General features: G+C 40.6%; 1 long non-coding RNA gene across 1 annotated transcript; it reads left to right on the top strand.

Annotated features, from left to right (window-relative positions):
- The first annotated feature begins 4,574 nt into the window (after positions 1 to 4,574).
- Positions 4,575 to 22,680, top strand: LOC112253341. The gene is made up of 4 exons (XR_002953982.2): positions 4,575 to 5,064; positions 5,164 to 5,276; positions 7,759 to 7,950; positions 22,630 to 22,680. It is a non-coding gene; the product is annotated as an uncharacterized LOC112253341 (long non-coding RNA).
- The last annotated feature ends 2,228 nt before the right edge of the window (positions 22,681 to 24,908 follow it).

Raw genomic sequence — 24,908 nt, 5'->3', positions numbered from 1 at the left:
AATTTCTGGTTTATTTCTAATTCATTAGATAACACTGTAAGCAAGGTATCCATTGAATCATCAATTCTTACTGATCATAAAGTTATATTCTTATCTGTAAATATGAATGGCTCTGAAGTTAATAAACCGAATCAAGAGTTTTTGGAAACTCAATAGTAGGCTGTTGGAAGATGATAATTTAAGATGGGATTCCAAAGATATTATACAAGAAAATGTCAATCTTATGGGAACTATTGGGAATTAATCCAGTATGAAATAAGACAAACAGCCATGAAGAAAGGTAAATAAATTGCTGAATTTAAGATTGAGGCAATAAATACTTTCTCTAATCTCTATGGAGGACCTTGATGAATAGAGAAAGGGTCTGAATGTACAAAGAGAGAGCAAAAGGGCATTTGTATGATCAAAAAGGAGATGGTTGGAGGAAGGTAAAAGAAAAAATCACAATTTAGAGAAAAAAAAATCTAAATCTTTCTTCTACTAATAAGCTTAATATAGATTGCAAAGAAAACGAAAACCTCAAAGATATTTCTAAATATGTTTCAGAAATCTATGGTAATCTTTACACCAGTAATGCCTGTCCTACTAGTGATGCCTGTCCCACATGTATATATTACCTCGACTAACCGGTGTCCCCGTACATTGACTCTGTACCGTATATAGCCTCGCTATTGTTATTTTACTGCTGCTCTTTAATTATTTGTAACTTTTATTTCTTATTTTTGTAGGTATTTTTCTTAAACTGAATTGTTGGTTAAGGACTTGTAAGTAAGCATTTCCATGCAACACCTGTTGTATTCGGTGCATGTGACAAATACAATTGGATTTGATTTGATGTCTGCTTTTCATGACTCAAATACTATGCAAAATCCATAGAAAAAGAAGACTTCAATACTGTAAGTCTTGTGATTCATTTGTTTCAATTAATGAAATTTAAAAAATAATCTCCAGTGAATGATGGCCTTATTAGGGAATTCTATAGATATTTTCATGAGGATATTGTTGAATTTATATGTAATGTCTTTAAGGAGGCAATTGATTTAGGGTTCCTGCTTGTTTCTATGACAAAAGGCCTCAGTTCTGTAATCCCCAAACAAAACAAAAATCCTATGATGTTAGAAAATCGGAGACGAATGACATTAATGAACAATGATGAAAAGCTACTTGCATCCATCTTTGCAGAAATACTTTAAAAAGGTATTAACCAAATCATTGATGATACCCAGTCTGGTTTTATGGAGGGCAGACATACCGTTGAAGTCTGAAGTTTACATACACTTAGGTTCAAGTCATTAAAACTTGTTTTTCAACCACTCCAAAAATGTCTTGTTAAACAAACTAGTTTTGGCAAGTCAGTTAGGACATCTACTTTGTGCATGACACAAGTCATTTTTCCAACAATTGCTTACAGATATATTATTTCACTTATAATTCACTGTATCAGAATTCCAGTGGGTCAGAAGTTTACATACACTAAGTTTGACTGTGCCTTTAAACAGCTTGGAAAATTCCAGAAAATGATGTCATGGCTTTAGAAGCTTCTGATAATAATTGACATAATTTGAGTCAATTGAAGGTGTACCTGTGGATGTCAATTTCAAGGCCTACCTTCAAACTCAGTGCCCCTTTGATTGACATCATGGGAAAATCCAAATAAATCAGCCAAAACCTCAGAAAAAAAATTGTAGACCTCCACAAGTCTGGTTTTCCAAAATGTCCAAACGCCTGAAGGTACCACATTCATCTGTACAAACAATAGTACACAAGTATAAACACCATGGGACCACGCAGCCATGATTCCGCTCAGGAAGGAGACGCGTTTTGTCTCCTAGAGATGAACGTACTTTGGTGCGAAAAGTGCAAATCAATCCCAGAACAACAGCAAAGGACCTTGTGAAGATGCTGGAGGAAACAGGTACAAACGTATCTATATCCACAGTAGAACAAGTCCTATATTGACATAACCTGAAAGGCCGCTCAGCAAGGAAGAAGCCAGACTATGGTTTGCAACTGCACATGGGGACAAAGCTCTGACTTTTTGGAGAAATGTCCTCTGGTCCGATGAAACAAAAATAGAACTGTTTGGCCATAATGACCATCATTATTGAGCAAGCAGCATACCACCCTGCATACCACTGCTGGCTTGCTTCAGAAGCTAAGCAGGGTTGGTCCTGGTCAGTCCCTGGATGGGAGACCAGATGCAGATGGAAGTGGTCTTGGAGGGCCAGTAGGAGGCACTCTTTCCTCTGGTCTAAAAAATATCCCAATACCCCAGGGCTGTGATTGGGGACACTGCCTTGTGTAGGGTGATGTTAAATGGGTGTCCTGACTCTCTGAGGTCATTAAAGGTCCCATGGCACTTATTGTAAGAGTAGGGGTGTTAACCCTGGTGTCCTGGCCCTCAGAAGAACTTCACAGGGCCTCCCGGGTGGGACAGTGGTTAAGGACACTGTACTGCAGTGCCAGCTGGGTTTGTGCCCAGGCTCTGTTGTAACTGACAGGGAGGTACATGGAGCGATGCACAATTGGCCTAGCGTCATTAGGGAGGGCTTGGCTGGTAGGGATATCCTTGTTTCATTGTGCAGCAGTGACTCCTGTGGTGGGCTGGGAGCAGTGAATGCTAACCAAGGTTGCCAGGTGCATGGTGTTTCCTCTGACACATTGGTGAGGCTGGCTTCTGGGTTGGATGCGAGTTGTGTTAAGAAGCAGTGTGGTTGTGTATTGGAGGATGCATGACTTTCAACCTTTGTCTCTCCAGAGCCCGTACGGGAGTTGTAGCTACTAAAAACAAAATTAGGGAGAAAAAGGGGTAAAACAAACATCATGGTCACCTAATAATCCCCAGTTTACAATTGGCTCATTCATCCCCTGTAACTATTCCCCAGGTTGTTATGAGAATGTGTTCTCAGTCAACTTACCTGGATAAATTACATTAAAAAAAAAAGTAATTATGTTCAGAGGAAAAAGGGGGAGGCTTGCAAGCCAAAGAACACCATGAAACGGGGTGGCAGCATCATCTTGTGGGGGTGCTTTGCTGCAGGAGGGACTGGTGCACTTCACAAAATCATAAGGATGGAAAACTGTGTGGATATATTGAAGCGACGTCAGGAAGTTTAAGCTTGGTCGCAAACGCCAAGCATACTTCAAAAGTTGTGGCAAAATGGCTTAAGGACAACAAAGTCAAGGTATTGGAGTGGCCATCACAAAGTCCTGACCTCAATCCCATAGAGAATCTGTGGGCAGAACTGAAAAGGTGTGTGTGAGCAAGGAGGCCTACAAACCTGACTCAATTACACCAGCTCTGTCAGGAGGAATGGGCCAAAATTCACCCAAGTTATTGTGGGAAGTTTGTGGAAGGCTACCCGAAAGGTTTGACCCAAGTTAAACAATTTAAAGGCAATGCTACCAAATACTAATTGAGTGTATGTTAACTTATGACCCACTGGAATAAATCATTTTCTCTACTATTATTCTGACATTTCACATTCTTAAAATAAAGTGGTGATCCTAACTGACCTAAGAGAGGGAATATTTACTAGGATGAAATGTCGGGAATTGTGAAAAACTGAGTTTAAATGTATTTGGCTAAGGTGTATGTAAACTTCCCACTTAAACTGTAAATGTAATAATGTCTGACTAGTATGAGACTTGATAGACTACAATAACAAGGTTCAATATGGAATATTCCTGTAAAATATGTGATCACATATTTTGGTATTAAAGTTTGAAAAGATCAGAAAGAACCAATTAAAATGCCTCCCCTATTGTAGAGAAAATTGGAAAAATATTTAACCCCTTGTTATTAAGAGATCTTTCTTTATCTGGACGTGTACTTTTGTCAACATCTGCTAAACACGTGTATGTGACAATTACATTTGATTTGATTTTGATTTAGCTAGCTAGTTAACGTTCTCACCAGTCGTGTAGTCAGACTTGCTAGCTAACATTAGGCCAGCACCAGGGCAAGGATAGTTGGTTAGCTAGAATGTCACCACTTACAAAAGTCTGACTACACGAACGGTGAGCTAATGTTAACTAGCTAGCTAAATATCACCAGGTTACCTAGCTAGTTAGACACCTTGGTTGACTAGTTATCTACATCAGCTAAAGTTGGCTAGCTAACTCACAAAGGACTTGCAGGCTCAATGTTTCCCCATACAAAACACAAACGTTTTTGTTCCATGAGTGCATCTGTACATGACGAATCAAATGACCTGTGAAGTCAGTTATACATATCAGCAGGGATATACATTAAGCTAGCCCGAGGCTAGAACTTGACACAGCAGTAAAATACTTAGTAGAACCTGTGCCAAACTAGCCTAACACAGCAGTGAAATTTTGCCTTTACAAACATCACATGCCACAGATTTAGGACCTGAATGTAGAAATCATGGTCGGCTGGCCGGTGCCCAAAATCCTTATGTTACATCCCTGCATGTCAGTCACTTTCAGTGACTTCACAGCTAACGGTTTAAACTTTCCTCTAGATAATTAGAATCAGAAGTACAGTTGTATATGTAACGGATGTGAAACGGCTAGCTTAGTTAGCTGTGGTGCACGCTAAATAGCGGTTCAATCGGTGACGTCACTTTCTCTGAGACCTTGAAGTAGTGGTTCCCCTTGCTCTTTTCTTTTTTTATCTTACAGATGGGCCTACCCGAAACCCAGTGACAACACTTGGGTCTGCAGCTGCCATTTTTCGGTGGGAAAGAAATTGGGTCTGTATTTACCAGAAAAGGAAGCTCATCCACCATGGCAGAAGTGGAAGATCCAGACTGATGATTGGGAAACAAGAACAAACAATGAGGCATGAGGTTGGGGGTTGATGGACCACTTGGCAAATTGTCCAAGGGGGGTTTGTGTTATGATAAACAATGCATTTTCTGTCCAGATAAAGATGTTGATACGGCATTGAAAAATACCCATCATTGATTAAATGTATCTTTGTTTTTCCAACAGAACATCCTTTGAACCATCTGATGCATGGACATCCTATGCCGGGGTGATCTGAGCATAAGCGTCCAGTTGTGGAGACTACAGCACATCGAGCCTGTGGACAGATAGGTCAATAACTCATCAAATACGATACAATATTGTGTAAAACATTGAATTTGTAGCTGCATCAAAATTCTGACTTCATGTCCCCTTTTCCCCATGTTTTAGACAAGAGGCTTGACCTGCGGAACATCAGGCACACCCCACGAGAAGTGGTGCACGATCAACGCCACGCTCAGCAAGGAGATCTGCTGGAAGTGATGTACTCTTTCATTCTGGGGGTAAGATATACAGTACTCGTCAAATGTTTGGACACACCTACTCATTAAAGGGATTTTCTTTATTTGTACTATTTTCTACATTGTAGAATAATAGTGAAGACATCAAAACTATGACATAACACATATGGAATCATGTAGTAACCAAAAAAAAGTTAAACAAATCTAAGTATATTTTACATTTGAGATTTGTCAAAGTAGCCACTCTTTTCCTTGATGACAGCTTTGCACACACTTGGCATTCTCTCAACCAGTTTAATTGGGTAGTCACCTGGAATGCATTTCCATAAACAGGTGTGCCTTGTTAATTTGTGGAATTTCTTTCCTTCTTAACCTCTCTAGGGTACGTGGGATACTAGCGTCCCATCTGGCCAACATCCAGTGAGGTTGCAGAATGCCAAATTCAATTACAGAAATGCTCATTATAAAAATTCAGAAAACAAAACATATTTTACATAGGTTTAAAGATTAACTTCTTGTTAAACCAACCACAGTGTCATATTTATAAAATGCTTTTCGGCGAAAGTATACCTAGCCCAGAACATACCTAGCCCAGAACATAGCCCAGTTGACAAATGATTACAAACAGTAACCAGCCAAGCAGAAGCGTTACAAAACTCAGAAACAGAGATAAAATTAATCCCTTACCTTTGATGATCTTCATATGGTGGCAATCAGAAGACATTCATTTACTCAATAAATGTTCCTTTTGTTCGATGAAGTCTCTTCATATCCAAAAACCTCCGTTTTGTTAGCGCGTTTTCTTCAGTAATCCACAGGCTCAAACTCAGTCAAAACAATCAGACAAAAAAATCCAAATTGTATCCGTAAAGTTCATAGAAACATGTCAAACGATGTTTATATTCAATCCTCAGGTTGTTTTTTAGCCTAAATGATCTATAATATTTCAACCGGACAATGACGTCGTCAATATAAAAGGTAAACAAGAAATGCACATGCGCCTGAAAAAGCTCTTCGACACGTTAGGGTCCACTCGTTCAGACTGGTCTTACTCCCTCATTTATAAGAATAGAAGCCTGAAACGATTTCTAAACACTGTTGACATCTAGTGGAAAGCATAGGAACTGCAAATGGAGTCCTAAGTCAATGGATACTGTAATGGCATTGAATAGAAACTACAAAACCAACTAAAAAAACTACTTCCTGAATGGATTTATCAGGTTTTCGCCTGCTAAATCAGTTCTGTTATACTCACAGACACTATTTTAACAGTTTTGGAAACTTTAGAGTGTTTTCTATCTAAATCTAATCTTATATGCATATCATATCTTCTGTGTAGCAGGCTGTGTAATTTGGGCATGATTTTCATCCAAAACTCAGAATGCTGCCCCCTACCCTAGAGAGTTTAATCCATTTGAGCCAATCAGTTGTGTTGTGACAAGGTAGGGGTGGTATACAGAAGATAGACCAAGTCCATATTATGGCTAGAATGAAAAGGAAGAGCCAGAGTTACCTCTGCTGCAGAGGATAAATTCATTAGAGTTAACTGCACCTCAGATTCCAGCCCAAATAAATGCTTCACGGAGTTCATGTAAGAGACATATCTCAACATCAACTGTTCAGAGGAGACTGTCAGAATCAGGCCTTCATGATTGAATTATTGCAAAGAAACCACTACTAAAGGACACCAACAATAATAAGAGACTTGCTTGGGTCAAGAAACACGAGCAATGGACATTACACCGGTGGAAGTCAAAATTTGAGATGGTTTGGGATGAGTTGGACCGCAGAGTGAAGGAAAAGCAGCCAACAAGTGCTCAGAATACTTGGGAAATCCTTCAAGGCTGTTGGAAAAGCATTCCTCATGAAGCTGGTGGAGAGAATGCCAAAAGTGTGCAAAGCTGTCATCAAGGTAAAGAGTGGCTACTTTGAAGAATCAAAAATCTAAAAAAGTATTTTTAACACATTGTTGGTTTCTACATGATTCCATATGTGTTATGGAATCACAGTTGTGATGTCTTCACTATTATTCTACAATGTAGAACATTGTAAAAATAATGAAAACCTTTGAAGGAGTAGGTAGCCTAGTGGTAAGAGCACTGGTCTTGTAACCGGAAGGTTGCAAGTTCAAACCCCTGGGCTGACAAGGTATAAATCTGTTGTTCTGCTCCTGAACAGGCAGTTAACCGACTGTTCCTAGGCTGTCATTGAAAATAAGAATTTGTTCTTAACTGACTTGTCTAGTAAAATAAATAAAAATGTTTATCCAAACTTTTGCCTGGTACTGTAATTTAAACATCACAGATATAAATTCCCAATGTGCCTATGATGACATGCAATGTGAATCGTGTTGTACTACTGAATGAAACTGAAACTTGCTACTGCCTTCAGCAAGATGTCCATTCCCACTGTGCCCATGATAAAGTTTTGAGCAAAGCTTGTATATTATAACCTATTCTGGGAGCCTTGTGTGTGTGTTTGAACTAAGTGGAATATTTTTGGACCATTCACTTCCCGAAAACAGGTACTGACAGGAGGAGCAATATGAGTCTGCTAGAGGCTGTCATGCTCGATGGGGTGTGTGATGGAAGCTTTGGGGTTCCACACAACGAAGAAGCAGGTGTCCATTCCAGGGATGTGGAGCTGACCTTGGACCGGGTGCCAGTAAGGATGGTCTTCACGGATAAAATCCTTTGACTTCACTGCCTCTTCAATGGTAAGGTCCCTTGCACCATAGGTACACTTGACCTCCATCACTGCTGTGGAGTTCACCAGACCATCTGGTGGGGCACCCAGGATCCCAGATCCTGTGACCCAAAGCCCTGATTCCTGCACATGCCTAAAGCCATTTTGAATGCCTTGATGCCCTCCTTTTTGTTATCTGAGCCCCACATTACAGACAAAACCCCATCCAAAGACTGAGACTTTTTAGCAGCGATGGAGTAACGCTCTTGGCCCTAACCACAGATTTATACTTGCTGGCCGTCGACCTCCTCCTCATTGTGTGCCAGTTGCGGTTGGTGCGCTGTCCAACTGTTGCCTGCCGTATAGCCTCCTACTGCTCCACCGAGAGCGCCATGACAGCCAGGATGGCTGCATGCCCCAGGTGCTCTTGAACAATGTCTGGTACAGAAAGGGTTAACAAGGAGGGTAGCAGTTGTTCTGGCTCAGGTTCAAGGAGACATGCCATTCCACTGAACCTGCCCCAGAGACGGTTCCATAGCCACTGAAGATCCTCCTCTGTGGGCTCGCAGGACAGAGGGTTGTAGTCTTTGGCCGGGTACAGGTCCTCCATTGACGGCACCTGGTTGGGCACGGCTGGCTTCCTCCACTCGCATTCCACATCCATATGGCCGATATTGTGAACCGCCAAAATAGCTGCATGGCTACCTGTATGAGCTCCACGGAGGCATTCTCATGTGGTAGAGAGAATCCCCTGGTCACCTATAGAGACCTGGCAAGGGGAAGGATGTGCCACATGCCTTTCAATGTGTGACTTTGAACACATTAGTTGTAAGAAATGTGCTATATAAATTAAGTTTGATTTGATTGATTACATTACAGATGTAGAATATTTAATAAACTGTCATTTTCAAGAGAACAAGTGCAGTTTTTCCATAAATGTATAATTGGTAACTTTGTCACGGCTTCAATAAGTAGTGAGTGCAGGAGTCAGGCGCAGAGAGCAGGGTAGTTCAAAAGATGTGGATCTTTAATATTCCAACAAAACCAGAGAGACGGTCACGCCACACACACAAGGGCGCGTAAAGTCCCAGTCCAAACAAACAGGACAAAACTGATCGGAAAAAAGAAACCACAGGAATAATCAAACACCATAAACAGAAAAACAAGCCCACACAAAAGCCGGCGGGCCTACTGGGTTTAAATAGCCCACAGCCAAACCTAAACACGAAACAGGTGCAACAAATCAGACACAACTAAATGAAACAGAAAAGGGGATCGGTGGCAGCTAGTAGGCCGGCGACGACGACCGCCGAGTGCCGCCCGAACAGGAAGAGGCACCATCTTCGGCGGGATTCGTGACAAACTTGGGATTTTAACACTTGACTTATCAAACATATAGTGGGAAGGATTCTATAAAGCAAGATTGTGTGAATGCATGTACCACTCTGAATAAATAAATACTTTGCCTTTGAAGATTTGTCTCTGGTCATGAAACTACAATACAGGCTGTATGTCTAACAAAATCAATTCTGAATGTCAATAGATTTTTTGATTCATTCTCATTAATGACAACACTCTGGTATCCATATCCTCTGGTTAATGATTATATAATTTATTAAAAATGTTGACAGCCGTATTCAACACATTGTGTTGTTAAGATGCTCAAACTGAACTTAATAGCTACACTCACCTACACAGGATAAACTTTATCCCTCATTCTGGCCTCACTTTAGCTGCACTTCTCCACATGAGTAGACTTATAGTGGTCTTCTCCCTTTTTAAAGCTCTTATGCTCATCCTTGAAAATTGTCTTAAGGTCTGAAGTAGACATGGTTTACAAACAATCATCTAGGCTATTTTGTTTGTCTACTGCTCTGCTAACTAGCTAGCTAACGTGTAGTTTGTGGCTAGCTAAGACAGAGAAAGAGGACGCAAGAAGTTTAACACTTTATTCAATTAATTTCAATACAGCACATGGATTCATCATGGGATTGGGTACAGGTCTCTGATCTGGTGGTAAATGTCAACTGAAGTGCAGGAGCTTCATGCAGGAATTTGTAGTCTTGCTGAGGTATTTTCTGTTGCTAATTAGCATATTGACATTTTTAGAGTAAATTGAGGCGAATTATATTGATCAAACTTACCTTGTCCGAGAGAGAATTACACGGTTATCAAAACGTCACATCAATGTAAGCCTACACCAAACACACAGTTAATTTGAAATGTTTGTAAAATTCACGATGTGAAAAATGAATGGCGGAAAAACCATTGGAACCATTTCCGTATTGTTATGGGTACTGTGGCGGACTATATGGTCAACCGGTGGCTTCAAAGCCTCTCATCAGCAATCCAGGGTTTATATACATCATACATCATTGATCAATGACATTCAAATCAGCATTGGAAAAAAGCACGAGTTTAAGTTTGTTCTACCTGAGCAAGTCTGACCACAAGTCAAAGACCACTATGATGACACACCAAATGCGTTTGATGGATAATTTTTTGTCTTCTTCTAATGTAATCCAAAAGTAACTGAAAGTAATCAGATTACGTTACTGAGTTTGGGTAATCCAAAAGTTACATTACTGATTCAAATGTTGTAGAGGTAACTAGTAACTGTTACATTTAGAAAGTTACCTACCCAACACTGTTGGTTTAATCAGTCTATAGACAAGGTATGACAGCAGTCAATGCTTTGGTTTTGTTTCCCTGGCACTGTTTCCACATGCTAATATTTTAACATGCCAAATCATGAGACCGATTTTAACATTGTTCGTGCGTCATGTCCAATTAATCCCTAAGTACAATATCTCAAATTGATTGTGAAGCTCAACAAAGTCATTTATAGATGATTTGAACACAAATGCTCAAATGTTAGTACGTGAAAACAGTGCCAGGTAAACTAAACCAAAGCATAGATTGCTGTCATACCTTGTCCATAGACTGCTTACAGGTTAAGGAAACCAATATTTAATTTTTTTATTTGGGTGAACTATCCCTTTAACTCATGTTGTGCAGATCCCCCTTCCATCTTAAATTAGGAATTTAAAAAGAGAGAAGGTATAGCCTATACTTTACTTACTTAGTTCCCATACCTGCTGTTTTTATTTAATTTATTACTATACATAAAAATATACTTCAGGTATTGTTTTATAATGGAACATATCCCTCTGCTATGCTTGATTTTTTTAAATACAGCGTTTTAACTGTTTTATCAACAGATGAGTGAGAAAGCAGTCAACCACTGCCATAAAAGGACAACTTGGCAGGACGTCAAAGTAAACTCTATTATTTGTGCATGATTCTTTATATTATGTATTTTCCTGTTTATAAAACGGAAGAGGATTATAACAACTTTACAAGTGCACACAGCTGGCCGGTGCTTACATTACAAGTTTGGAGGTTTCAGCATCTAAACTACTGAGTTTTCCTGAGTTTGTCTTTTTTCCTCGCCTCACAGATGATGATTCATTAAGAAATCAGCCAACCAGTGGAGGCTGCTGAGGGGAGGACGGCTGATAATAATAGTTGGAATTGAGCGAATGGAATGGCATCAAACACATGGAAAGCATATGATTGATTTATTTGATACCATTCCACTGATTCCGCTCCAGCCATTACCACGAGCCCGTCCTCCCCAATTAAGGTGCCACCAACCTCCTGTGAGGCAATCGTGTCCAAAAGCAGCCTATAGCCTAGGTAATAATAATAACATGGGGGGTGCTTATATTTGTCCTGTTACACACTTGTACAATGTGTTTTTTTTGTGTATCCCAACTCCCCCTGAGACACCCACAGGGAGTGGATTCACGACCAGGGTCACCATTGTCCAGTGTCTCTGGAGAAATTTGGGTTAAGTGCCTTGCTCAAGGGCACCGTGACAGGTTTTCACCTTGTCAGCTCTGGGATCTGAACCAGTAACCTTTCAGTTACTGGTCTAACGCTCTAACCTTGAGGCTATGTAGTCTCTCTCAAGTGTTTATCCCATACACTCATCTGATATTGGAGGGTGCTATTGCAGCCCATTCCATTAATTGACCAATAACAAAATACGGAGGCACAACTTTCAGTAGGGACTATGTCCCCCCACATTCTGAAATTGCATTTTTGTCCCCCCAGTTTTATCATTGGAATGTGATACAAAATGAGGCGACGGTGTGCTTCAGGACCATGAGGACGCCTCTGAGCGGTGTTTGGAGTGTTTATCCGACTGGATAAACATTTATTTTGAATATTATGTCCCCTCCACCTTTAAAACCAAAGTTGCTCCCCAGACAAAATATATAGACATCAAGCCCACTATAAGTGACAAATATTTATCATTTAAATATAATAGCTGGGGTAAATGCAAAAATGGAAATAATGTGGTCAATGAGCATATAGTCTACCTACACTAGGCTATTTTTTCTAGGTTGTTTTGTGGACATCAAAAACTTGTCCTACACTACTCTGTTGGTTTGGTTAGTGGGGAGATGGCTCTTAGACAATTATAGTGTAACCAATAAGAAGTATTTATATTTTAAACAATCAATTGAGTACCAAAACATTTACATTTGATAGAGAAATGGGCTACAGAGGTCACCCTTTGAATTATATAAATATTGCATCGACAGGGACAGTGTTAGACACTATATAAATATTTTACCTCCAAAAGAGGTCAGAGCAACCCTGACAAGAAGGGTTCCAGATTTGGTTAAAGATAGTATCATACAGTATGTCAAACCCTGGCCTATGGACTTGGCTTTCCCAGGAACAAAAGAAAGACATTTGGCAACACCTAATGGTGAGAAAGAGAATCGTGTGCTTTTTTTTGCCTGACTTGTGAATTATATAATTTTTAAATAGTTTACTTATTCACACACACTTTAATACGGAAGTCCAGAACAGACATGAATAAAAAAGATCACAACCAAATAAAAGTTGTTTTCTCCTGATCACGATATCATTTTCTCACGGTCAAGACATAACAAAAGTTGTAATGTTGAGATTAAAAACATAAATTGTATTCAAAGAAAAATCGCAAAACGTATTTGATTTTACTCAAGACTTCTAAGGATTGGTCTTAGTGCACTTCCCCTGTACCTGACAAACACTCAGAGATTCTGTTCAATCCAACTTGCACACAATCGAAACACCCTATAAATAGGAGTGATTTTATTATTGCTACGCTAAGGGATGGCACATTTCATGCTAACATCATGCTTTAATTTGTGTTTGGAGCTAATTATCAGTTTATAAGTTAGAATGTTTGCAAGCTAAATGTCCTTACCCTGAGCTAAGAGCTTGTGAAAGAGCTAAGTAAGACCTGGTGGGGCATTTAAGCCCCGAACAATGCCTGACAGGCATCTCTGTCTCCCAGGCTGTGTGCCACCCCCAAGACCACAGCCAATCGCATGCAAGCAATGCAGCTAACTTGGCTAGTCTTGTGAGTGAGCCAGCTAGTTAGCTAGTTAGGTAGGTAGTAGTGTTACCTAGATAGCTAACTAGCATGTTTATTATCAATGCTTTTTTTTAGCTTGCGTAACTGATATGTGTATAATTGTAAGGGACACTTCATGTTTTATGGATAATATTTGCTTAAATGCCCTATAAGCACATTGTTATCAACACAGCCACAGGGCTCTTTGATGAGGTGGTTATCATGCATCTGATGGCGCCAAAGTTGATGGCTATTTTGTTAGTTTGTAACTAGTTTTTGTACATAATGTTGCTGCTACCATCTCTTATGATCGAAAATAACTTCTGGACATCAGAACAGTGATTACTTACCTTAAACTGGAAGAAGTGTTTTACTTTAGCAAGTCTGAAGAGAAGGATATACTGCTTTTCCGGGAACAGGCCCAAATCCCGATCATTTGCGTGAAGAAAAGATGGAGGAAAAGGGGGCGCAGGTCGGGCTGCCTTCTGAGAATCCCTAGGCGAGTGAGTAAACTCCCACTGCCATCTGTTCTACTGGCTAACATACAATCATTGGAAAATACAATTGATGACCTACGATTAAGATTATCCTACCAACGGGACATTAAAACTGTAATATCTTATGTTTCACCGAGTCATGGCTGACGACGACACAGATAATATAGAGCTGGCGGGATTTTCCATGCACCGGCAGAACAGAGAAGCTGTGTCTGGTAAGACGAGGGGTGGGGGTGTGTCTTTTATTAAAATATATATATATATATACATATTTATATTATTTTGTTTTTTTTCTCCCCAATTTCGTGGTATCCAATTGGTAGTTATAGTCTTGTCCCATTGCTGCAACTCCCAAACGGACTCTGGAGAGGTGAAGGCCAAGAGCTGCGCGTCCTCCGAAACACAACCCAGCCAAGCGGCACTGCTTCTTGACACATTGCCCGCTTAACCCGGAAGCCAGCTGCACCAATGTGTCAGAAGAAACACCATACACCTGGTGACCGTGTCAGTGGGCATTGCGCCCGGCCCGCCACAGGAGTTGCTAGTGCGTGATGGGACAAGAACATCCCTGCCGGCCAAACCCTCCCCTAACCCGGACGGCGCTGGGCTGATTGTGTACCGCCCCATGGGTCTCATGGTCGCAGCCGGCTGCGACAGAGCCTGGACTCAAACCAAGATCTCTTGTGCGATACAGTGCCGTAGACCACTGCGCCACTCGGGAGGCCTAAGGGTGTGTGTCTATTTGTCAATAACAACTGGTACGCAATGTCTAATATTCAAGAAGTCTCGAGGTATTGCTCGCCTGAGGTAGAGTACCTTATGAGAAGCTGTAGACCACAATATCTACCAAGCGAGTACTCATCTATATTATTCGTAGCCGTCGATTTACCACCACAGACCGATGCTGACACAAAGACAGCACTCAACCAACTCTATAAGGCCATAAGCAAACAAGAAAATGCTCATGCAGAAGCGGCGCCTCTAGTGACCGGGGACTCTAGATCACCTTTACACTACATACAGAGATGCATACAAAGCTCTCCCCCGCCCTCCATTTGGCAAATCTGTCCATAATTCTATCCTCCTGATTCCTGCATACAAGCAAAAACTAAAGCAGGAAGTACTAGTACCAGCTCAATACGGAAGTGGTTAGATGACGCGGATGCTACGCTACAGGACTGTTTTGCTAACACACACTGGAATATGTTCCGGGATTCATACAATTGCATTGAGGAGTTTACCACCTCAGTCATCGGCTTCATCAATACGTGCATCGACGGCATCGTCCCCACAGTGACCATATGTACATATCCCAACCAGAAGCCATGGATTACAGGCAACATCCGCATCGAGCTAAAGGCTAGAGCTGCCGCTTTCAAGGAGCGGGACAGTATTCTGGACGCTTATAAGAAATCCCGCTATGCCCTCAGATGAACCACCAAACAAGCAAAACATTAATAAAGGATTAAGATTGAATCCTACTACACCGGCTCTGACGCTCGTCGGATGTGGTAGGGCTTGAAAACTATTACGGACTACAAAGGGAAACCCAGTCCTGCGAGTCTACCAGACGAGCTAAACGCCTTTTATGCTCGCTTCGATGCAAGCAACACTGAAGCATGCACAGGAGCACCAGCTGTTCTGGATGACTGTGTGATAACGCTCTTGGTAGCCGATGTGAGCAAGACCTTTAAACAGGTCAACATTCACAAAGCCGCGGGGCCAGACGGATTACCAGGACGTGTACTCAAGCATGCGCGGACCAACTGGCAAGTGTCTTCACTGATATTTTCAACCTCTCCTTGACCGAGTCTGTAATACCTACATGTTTCAAGTAGACCACCATAGTCCCTGTGCATAAGGAAGTGAAGGTAACCTACCTAAATGATTAACGCCCTGTAGCACTCACATCCATAGCCATGAAGTGCTTTGAAAGACTGGTCTTGGCTCACATCAACAGCATCATCCCGGATACCCTAGACCCACTCAAATTCGCATACCGCCCCAACAGATCCTCAGATGATGCAATCTCTATTGCACTCCACACTGCCCTTTCCCACCTGGACAAATGGAACATACTATGTGAGAATGCTGTTCATTGACTACAGCTCAGCGTTCAACACCATAGTGCCCAAAAAGCTTGTCACTAAGCTAAAGACCCTGGGACTAAACACCTCCCTCTGCAACTGGATCCTGGACTTCCTGATGGGCTGCCCCCAGGTGGTAAGGGTAGGCAACAACACATTAGACACACTGGTCCTCAACACTTTGGCCCCTCAGGGGTGTGTACTTATTCCCCGCCTGTACTCTCTGTTCACCAGCGACTGCGTGGCCAGACACGACTCCAACACCATCATTAAGTTTGCTGACGACACAACAGTGGTAGGCCTGATCACCGACAACAATGAGGCGGCATATAGGGAGGAGGTCAGAGAACTGGCAGTGACAAAGACAAAGAAGCTGATCGTGGACTACAGGAAAAGGCAGGCTGAAAAGGCCCCCATTAACATCGACGGGGCTGTAGTGGAGCAGGTCGAGAGTTTCAAGTTCCTTGGTGTCCACATCACCAACAAACTATCATGGTCCAAACACACCACGACTGTCGGAGAAGAGGGCACGACAAAACCTTTTCCCCCTCAGGAGACTGAAAAGATTTGGCATGGGTCCCCAGATCTTCAAAAAGTTCTACAGCTGCACCATCGAGGGCATCCTGACCGGTTGCATCACCGCCTGGTATGGCAACTGCTTGGCATCTGACCGCAAGGCACTACAGAGGGTTGTGCGTACGGCCCAGTACATCACTGGGGCCAAGCTTCCTGCCATCAAGGACCTACAGTTGAAGTTGAAAGTTTACATATACTTAGGTTGGAATCATTAAAACTAGTTTTTCCAACATTCCACAAATGTCTTGTTAGCAAACTATAGTTTTGGGAAGTCGGTTAGGCCATCTACTTTGTGCATGACACAAATAATTTTTCTAACAATTGTTTACAGATAGATTATTTCACTTATAATTCACTGTATCACAGTTCCAGTGGGTCAGAAGTTACATACACTAAGTTGACTGTGCCTTTAAACAGCTTGGAAAATTCCAGAAAATGTCATGGCTTTAGAAGCTTCTGGCTAATTTACATCATTTTAGTCAATTGGAGGTGTACCTGTGGATGTATTTCAAGGCCTACCTTCAAAATCAGTGCCCCTTTGCTTGACATCATGGCAAAATCAAGAGAAATCAGCCAAGACCTCAGGAAAAAAAATTGTAGACCTCTACAAGTCTGGTTCATCCTTGTGATCAATTTTCAAATGCCTGAAGGTACCACGTTCATCTGTACAAACAATAGTACGCAAGTATAAACACCATGGGACCCCTCAGCCGTCATACCGCTCAGGAAGGAGACTCTTTCTGTCTCCTGGAGATGAACGTACTTTGGTGTGAAAAGTGCAAATCAATCCCAGAACAACAGCAAAGGACCTTCTGGAGATGCTGAAGGAAACAGGTACAAAAGTATCTATATCCATAGTTAAACGAGTCCTATATCGACATAACCTGAAAGCCCGCTCAGCAAGGAAGAAGACACTGCTCCAAAACCGCGATTTAAAAAAGCCAGACTACGGTTTACAACTGCACATGGGGACAAAGATCGGACTTTTTGGAGAAATGTCCTCTGGTCTGATGAAACAAAAATAGAACTGTTTGGCCATAATTACCATCGTTATGTTTGGAGGAAAAACGCGGAGGCTTGCAATCCGAAGAACACCATCCCAACCGTGAAGCACGGGGGTGGCTGCATCATGTTGTGGGGGTGCTTTGCTGCAGGAGGGACTGGTGCACTTCACAAAGTAGGTGGCATCATGAGGAAAGAAAATTATGTGGATATATTGAAGCAACATCTCAAAACATCAGTCAGGAAGTTAAAGCTTGGTTGCAAATGGTTCTTCCAAATGGACAATGACCCCAAGCATACTTCCAAAGTTGTAGCAAAATAGCTTAAGGACAACAAAGTCAAGGTATTGGAATGGCCATCACAAAGCCCTGACCTCAATCCCATATAAAATTTGTGGACAGACCTGAAAATGTGTGGCAAAGAGGCCTACAAACCTGACTCAGTTACACCAGCTCTGCCAGGAGGAATGGGTCAAGATTCACCCAAGTTATTATGGGAAGCTTGTGGAAGGCTACCTGAAATGTTTGACCCAAGTTGAAGAATTTAAAGGCAATGCTACACTAAATTAGCATTTGGTATGTAAACTTCTGACCCACTGGGAATGTGATAATATAAATAAAATCTGAAATAAATCATTCTCTCTACCATTATTCTGACATTTCACATTCTTAAAATAAAGTGGTGATCCTAACTGACCTAAGACAGGGGATTTTAACTAGGATTAAATGTCAGGAACTGTGAAAAACTGAGTTTAAATGTTTTTGGCTAAGGTGTATGTAAACTTCCGACTTCAACTGTATATAATAGGCGGTGTCAGAGGAAAGCCCATTAAATTGTCAGACTCCAGTCACCCAAGTCATAGACTGTTTTCTCTATCGCACGGCAGGAGGTACCGGAGCGCCAAGTTTAGGACCAAAAGGCTCCTTTTAACAGCTTCTACCCCCAAGCCATAAGACTGCTGAACAATTAATCAGATGGCCACCAGACTATTTACATTGACCCCCCCTCTATTTGTTTTGTACACTGCTGCTACCCACTGTTCATTACCAATGCATAGTCACTTCACCCTTACCTACATGTACAAATTACCTCAACTAACCTGTACCCCCGCACACTGACTCGGTACCGGTACCCCCTGTATATAGCCTCGTTATTATTATTTTGTTTTTATTTATTTATTTTGTTTATTTGTAAAATATTTTCTTAACTCTTTTTGAACAGCACTGTTGGTTATTAAGGGCTTGTAAGTAAGCATTTAATGGTAAGGTCTACACTTGATGTATTTGGCGCATGTGACAAATAAAGTTTGATTTGACTTGATCAAATAAGATTTCAGCCTCAAAGCTGATAAATCAGGATTTTGGCTTGTAGCCTGTTTCATAGGTAAAGCTGCTTGCAGGCAGATTAGCAGAAAGTGCATTATGATTACGATTAAATGTGGGTGCACTCTATTCCTGGCAGGCTGATCAGATTCAATAACAGCCTCAGAGGCTGATAAGTCAGCATGCTGCCTTGTAGGCTGACTGCAAGGAGACTTACATGTGAAAGAGCCTACAAAGCAGCATCCTGATTTGTCAGTCTCTGATGCTGCTATTGAATCTGATCAGCCTGTCAGGAATGGAGCTCACCCACTGTAAATTGAAATATTATCCACAAAACATTAAGTGTCCCTTATAATTATATACATATCAGTTATGCAAGCTGATAACTAGCATAAATAACAGAAGACTACCTAACTAACTTTTGCTGCGTTATTCCGTGCATTTGATTGGCTGTGGTCTTGGGAGTGGCACGCAGCCTGGTAGATAGCACAGCCTGGGAGAAAGGACTGCCTGTCAGGCATCGTTCAAGACTTAAATGCCCCACGAGTGCATTGAGATCATTGCAGCCACAGGGCTCCTTGATTAGGTGGTTATAGTCCCCCACAGTGGACGTGTCATAATACCCATAAAACCTTGTGGTCAAACACGGAAATAGTTCCAATCGCATTTCCACCATTCATTTTTCACACAGTGAATTTTACAAACACTTCAAATTAAGTATGTGTTTGGTGTAGGCTTACCTTGCCGTGTGGGTAATTATCTCTCCGACAAGGTGAGTTTTTTCAATATATTCCCCTCAATTTACAAAAAAAAAATGAAATTAGTCATAGAGAAGACCTCAGCAAGACTACATATTCCTGCAGGAAGCTCCTGCACATAATTTCTAGCCCACACTTTCAGCTACCATTCACCAGTGCGATGAGAGAACTTCTGTGCCCAATCCATGATGAATCCATGTGCTGTATTGAAATTAATTGAAAAAAAGTTACCTCCCCTTTCTCTGTCTTTGCTAGCCACTAACTACACTTTAGCTAGCTAGTTAGCAGAGCAGTAGATCAAACTGGTTGGCCTATTTCAGGAATCATCATCTGTGAGGCGAGGAAAAAAGACAAACTCAGGAAAACTCAGTAGTTTAGATGCTGAAACCTCCAAACTTGTAATGTAAGCACCGGCCAGCTGTGTGCACTTGTAAAGTTGTTATAATCCTCTTCCGTTTTATAAACAGGAAAATACATAATATAAAGAATCATGCACAAATAATAGAGTTTACTTTGACGTCCTGCCAAGTTGTCCTTTTATGGCAGTGGTTGACTGCTTTCTCACTCATCTGTTGATAAAACAGTTAAAACACTGTATTTAAATTTTAAAAAAGCATAGCAGAGGGATATGTTCCATTATAAAACAATACCTGAAGTATATTTTTATGTATAGAAATAAATTAAATAAAAGCCGTGTATATTAACAGCAGGTCTGAGAATTAAATAAGTAAAGTATAGGCTATATGTAACGTTCTCTTGGGGTGAAGTAGAGGCGGACCAAAACGCAGCGTGATTATATTGATTCATGTTTAATAAACAAAGATAAACACGAACACTACAAAACAATAAATGTGGAAAACCAAAAACAGCCCTGTCTGGTGCAAAACACAGAGACAGGAACAATCACCCACAAACACACAGTGAAACCCAGGCTACCTAAATATGGTTCCCAATCAGAGACAATGACTAACACCTGCCTCTGATTGAGAACCATATCAGGCCAGACATAGAAATAGACAAACAAGACATCCAACATAGAATGCCCACTCAGATCACACCCTGACCAACCAAAACATAGAAACATACAAAGCAAACTATGGTCAGGGTGTGACACTGTACCTTCTCTCTTTTTTAATTCCTAATTTAAGATGCAATTTCAAAATGAGATATTGGTTTCCTTAACCTGTAAGCAGTCTATGGACAAGGTATGACAGCAATCGATGCTTTGGTTTAGTTTACCTGGAACTGTTTCCACAAAATAACGTTTGAGCATTTGTGGCACAAATCCAATTCAAATATTAGCATTTTTTGCGCATTATGTTCAAATCATCTATAAGTGACTTTGTTGAGCTTCACAATCAATTTCAGATATTGTACTTAGGGATTATTTGGACATGACACACGAACAATGTTAAAATCATTCCCATGATTTGGCATGTTAAAATGTTAGCATGTGGAAACAGTGCCAGGGAAACAAAACCAAAGCATTGATTGCTGTCATACATTGTCTATAGACTGATTAAACCAAAAGTGTTGGGTAGGTAACTTTCTAAATGTAACAGTTACTAGTTACCTCTACAACATTTTCATCGGTAATGTACCTTTTGGATTACCCAAACTCAGTAATGTAATCTGATTACTTTCCGTTACTTTTGGATTACATTAGAATTAGACAAATAAGGATCCATCAAACACATTTGGTGTGTCATCATAGTGGTCTTTGACTTGTGGTCAGACTTGCTCAGGTAGAACAAATGTAAACGTGCTTTTTTCCAATGCTGAATTGAATGTCATTGACCAATGATGTATTTAAACCCTGGATAGCTGATGAGAGGCTTTGAAGCCACTTGTCTGCCATATAGTCCGTACCCATAACAACACGGAAATGGTTCCTATGGTTTTTCGCCATTCATTTTTCACATTGTGACTTTTACAAACACTTCAAATTAACTGTGTGTTTGGTGTAGGCTTACATTGGCGTGATGTTTTGATAACAGTGTAATTCTCTCTCGAACAAGATAGGTTTTATCAATAAAGGGCTTTATTACAGACAGAAATACTCCTCAGCACCCACCTCTGCAGTTGTGAGGCTGGTTTGATGTAATGCCAAAATCTCTAAAACGACATTGGAGGTGGCTTATGGTAGAGAAATGAACATTAAATTCTATGGTAACAGTTCTGGTGGATGCAGTCAGCATGCCAATTGCAAACTCCCTCAAAACTTGAGACATCTGTGGCATTGTGATGTGTGGCAAAGCTGTACATTTTAAAGTGACCTTTTATTGTCCCCAGCACAAGGTGTACATATGTAATGATCATGATGTTTAATCACATTCTTGATATTCCATACCTGTCAAAAATAAGCTTTCTGTGCCTATGAAACATTTCTGGGATCTTTTATTTCAGCTCATGAAACATGGGACCAACACTTTACATGTTGAGTTTATATTTTTGTTCAGCATATATAGCACATTTCTTACAACAAATGCATTTCAAGGTGTTCAAAGTCATTAATTGAAAGGCATGTAGCACATAAGATCCTTCCTCTTGGCAGGTCTCTATACAGTGGGGCAAAAAAGTATTTAGTCAGCCACCAATTGTGCAAGTTCTCCCACTTAAAAAGATGAGAGAGGCCTGTAATTTTCATCATAGGTACACTTCAACTATGACAGACAAAATGAGAAAAAAAATCCAGAAAATCACATTGTAGGATTTTTAATGAATTCATTTGCAAATGCCTTATTGTGTTTGGCTCTAAATGTGTGTCGTCATACACATAATATGTACAATAATGATTTATTTTACGAAGAAAGCATTCACATTGCTTTGAAACAGTGTCCAAGGAAATATTTTTGCCATGTGAGTGCATTGATTTGAGAAATGGTGTTTGCAGTCGAAAATACATTTTCTGGTCCAACAACACCCATAATGATGTGAAAAATACTTGGGCTAATTCAGTTCCAGCTGTGTTCAAAAATGTTATGCATGCTGGAGCATAAAAAGCTGTTGAATTGTACTTTTTCTTTACTTCCACATACACTGTTCACAGAAACATTGCTCGGATCTTGGACCTTGGAGAACTTTTGGTGTGGATGATCAGGTTAGATATTCCTTTAAATGATTCCACTGAACTATACCATTTGATTGTCATTCCTTTATTGAAAATTGTACCTTCTTCACACCACAGGATCTACCAAAGCAAGGTTTCTCAAACAACTGTGGGGTGTTTGTTTTGATAGTAAGATGCTGGCTATTCAGTATATTATATTAGTCCTATTTTCTGTTATAACATATGAAAATATATGATTATTTATGTGCTTGTAGCATGCAAAGCACACTTGTTATTTCTCATACTACTTCTTCTTTATTATTCTTGACACTTTTTTTAACCTATTTCCTACAGTTTTTACACGACATACAATTCATACATCAAACTCCTGCAGAGCTGGATGCTGATGTGACATACTGTGACTTCTTGGGGGGTGGGGGGGTGTCTTCTACATCCTGAAATATATTCCTGGGGGGTGGTGGTATTATTATTTACTATTATCATTATTGTTGTTATAACTATCAAACTTAACAACCTACTCTTTCTTAACTTACAGTATGCTCTGTACATTGCAGTGGAAGCACAGTGTGATTTCACTGAGGTATGTATAAATTATGAAATTCTCATCACTAGTGGATATGTTTTTTGGGATCCCCATCCGACTATGTGATTTTCTTTTTCAAAGGAAAACATGCAGCAAATTATGCGACGGTGGTGCCTTGTTCTGCAGAACTTTCCCATGCCGTAAGTCTTGAACATTATAAAAACGTTTCATTTGCATCCTTAAAATCACTTGTTTCACTAGCCAGACTGACCTGAATATATTTTCATATTGAATGTATGTCATTCACTCACTAAGGTCTGAAGAAGAGAGGTTGAAAGATTGAAAAAGGTGGCGAAAACAAAACACATTACAGGTAGGTGTCATATGATGAGTGGTAAAGTCTTAAACCAATGTTTAACGTCTTAAACCCTCCCTCCAATATATTTCAGGTTGATGTAGAAGATGTCCCCCCCCCCCCAAGCATGTCACATCAGCATCCAGCTCTACAGGATCAGGTACTGTATTGGCTATTAGCTAAAGTAAGATGCATTCTTGTACACACATCCCTAGAGGTTCCCTTATATTACTTAATGACCACAATCTGTTTTCTTTCTAGATGATACTGAAAACAAAATGCACGGACAACTGGGAGCTGTGAACTGGCTATGTAGTCTACTGTATGTAATGCTGAAGGCTTGATGCATGGCACGATATAATAGTTGTGATGACTTGTTGAGTAGTTATAGATATCACTGAACACCCCTTTAGTAATAGTGTTTTTTGTTTGCATGGTGGTATTGTGAAAGTGGGGTGTAATTTGTCTTCATCACCCAATGAGGCACTACTCTTAATATTTATTCTTCCTTTTTCTTCTAGGAAGCAGATGCTCTTCTAAGGGGCACCCTAGAGGCAGCAAGGTGGTGCGAACTCAACATATGAAGGCATTGTTTCCTTCCATAGTGTAATTGGGATGGACGGGGAAGACCGCATTACAACCCTTAAAGAACTACGGTTGTATGATGGCCAGGATGAAGAGGAAAATATTCTCCTCAAGGAACCATTCCTGTTACAGAGAGAGATTATGAGATGTTCTATGTGGAGGCAGTTGACAACAAGAAAATTACTGTCTTTGCCTCTTGAGGAGCAGGAGTGAAGCCATTTTTGAGGAGTGGTCAAACCTCGTTTTTGTCTGCTGTTTTAATTGTGTTATGTGGTTTCGTAAAGATGACGTAGAAGTCACCCGAGTCTCTGATCTCTTTACTGGAGCTCGTATAACTTAATGTACAAAGCACATTCAGCTTGTCTATATGGTATAGTCTGTCTCCATTCTCATGAGAAAAGTAAATAGCATCCAGATAGGTAGTGTGTGTGTGTTCAATGAAATAATATAATTACAAAGTTATAACACTTATCAACGCAATTTTAACAGTATATGACATACATAACAAGTCTGTTCACTGCAACAATATCAGTAGCTTGTCTCAAATATAGCATGAAGCAAAAAGTGTTACAACACATCTGCTGGTACCACTTTAAATAATATTTCTTAAGATCTTTAAAAATGAATTACGTTTGTATTGAACGTGTGCCTTGTGCAAACGTGTGTGTTTGTATTCAGTGTGACTGCCAAACTTCAGATGGACAAAAAAAGGTGGGTGGGGTCAAGCTTTTGACTCCGCCCGTATGGAGCCGGGCCTCGATTTGCACACTGCAGTCAGGGGTACTGGAGAAATAT

This window comes from Oncorhynchus tshawytscha, linkage group LG06 (genome assembly GCF_018296145.1).
Source record: "Oncorhynchus tshawytscha isolate Ot180627B linkage group LG06, Otsh_v2.0, whole genome shotgun sequence".
Classification (NCBI taxonomy): Eukaryota; Metazoa; Chordata; class Actinopteri; order Salmoniformes; family Salmonidae; genus Oncorhynchus; species Oncorhynchus tshawytscha.
The sequence above is the reverse complement of the archived record's forward strand: the minus strand, read 5'-3'. Positions and strand labels throughout refer to the sequence as shown.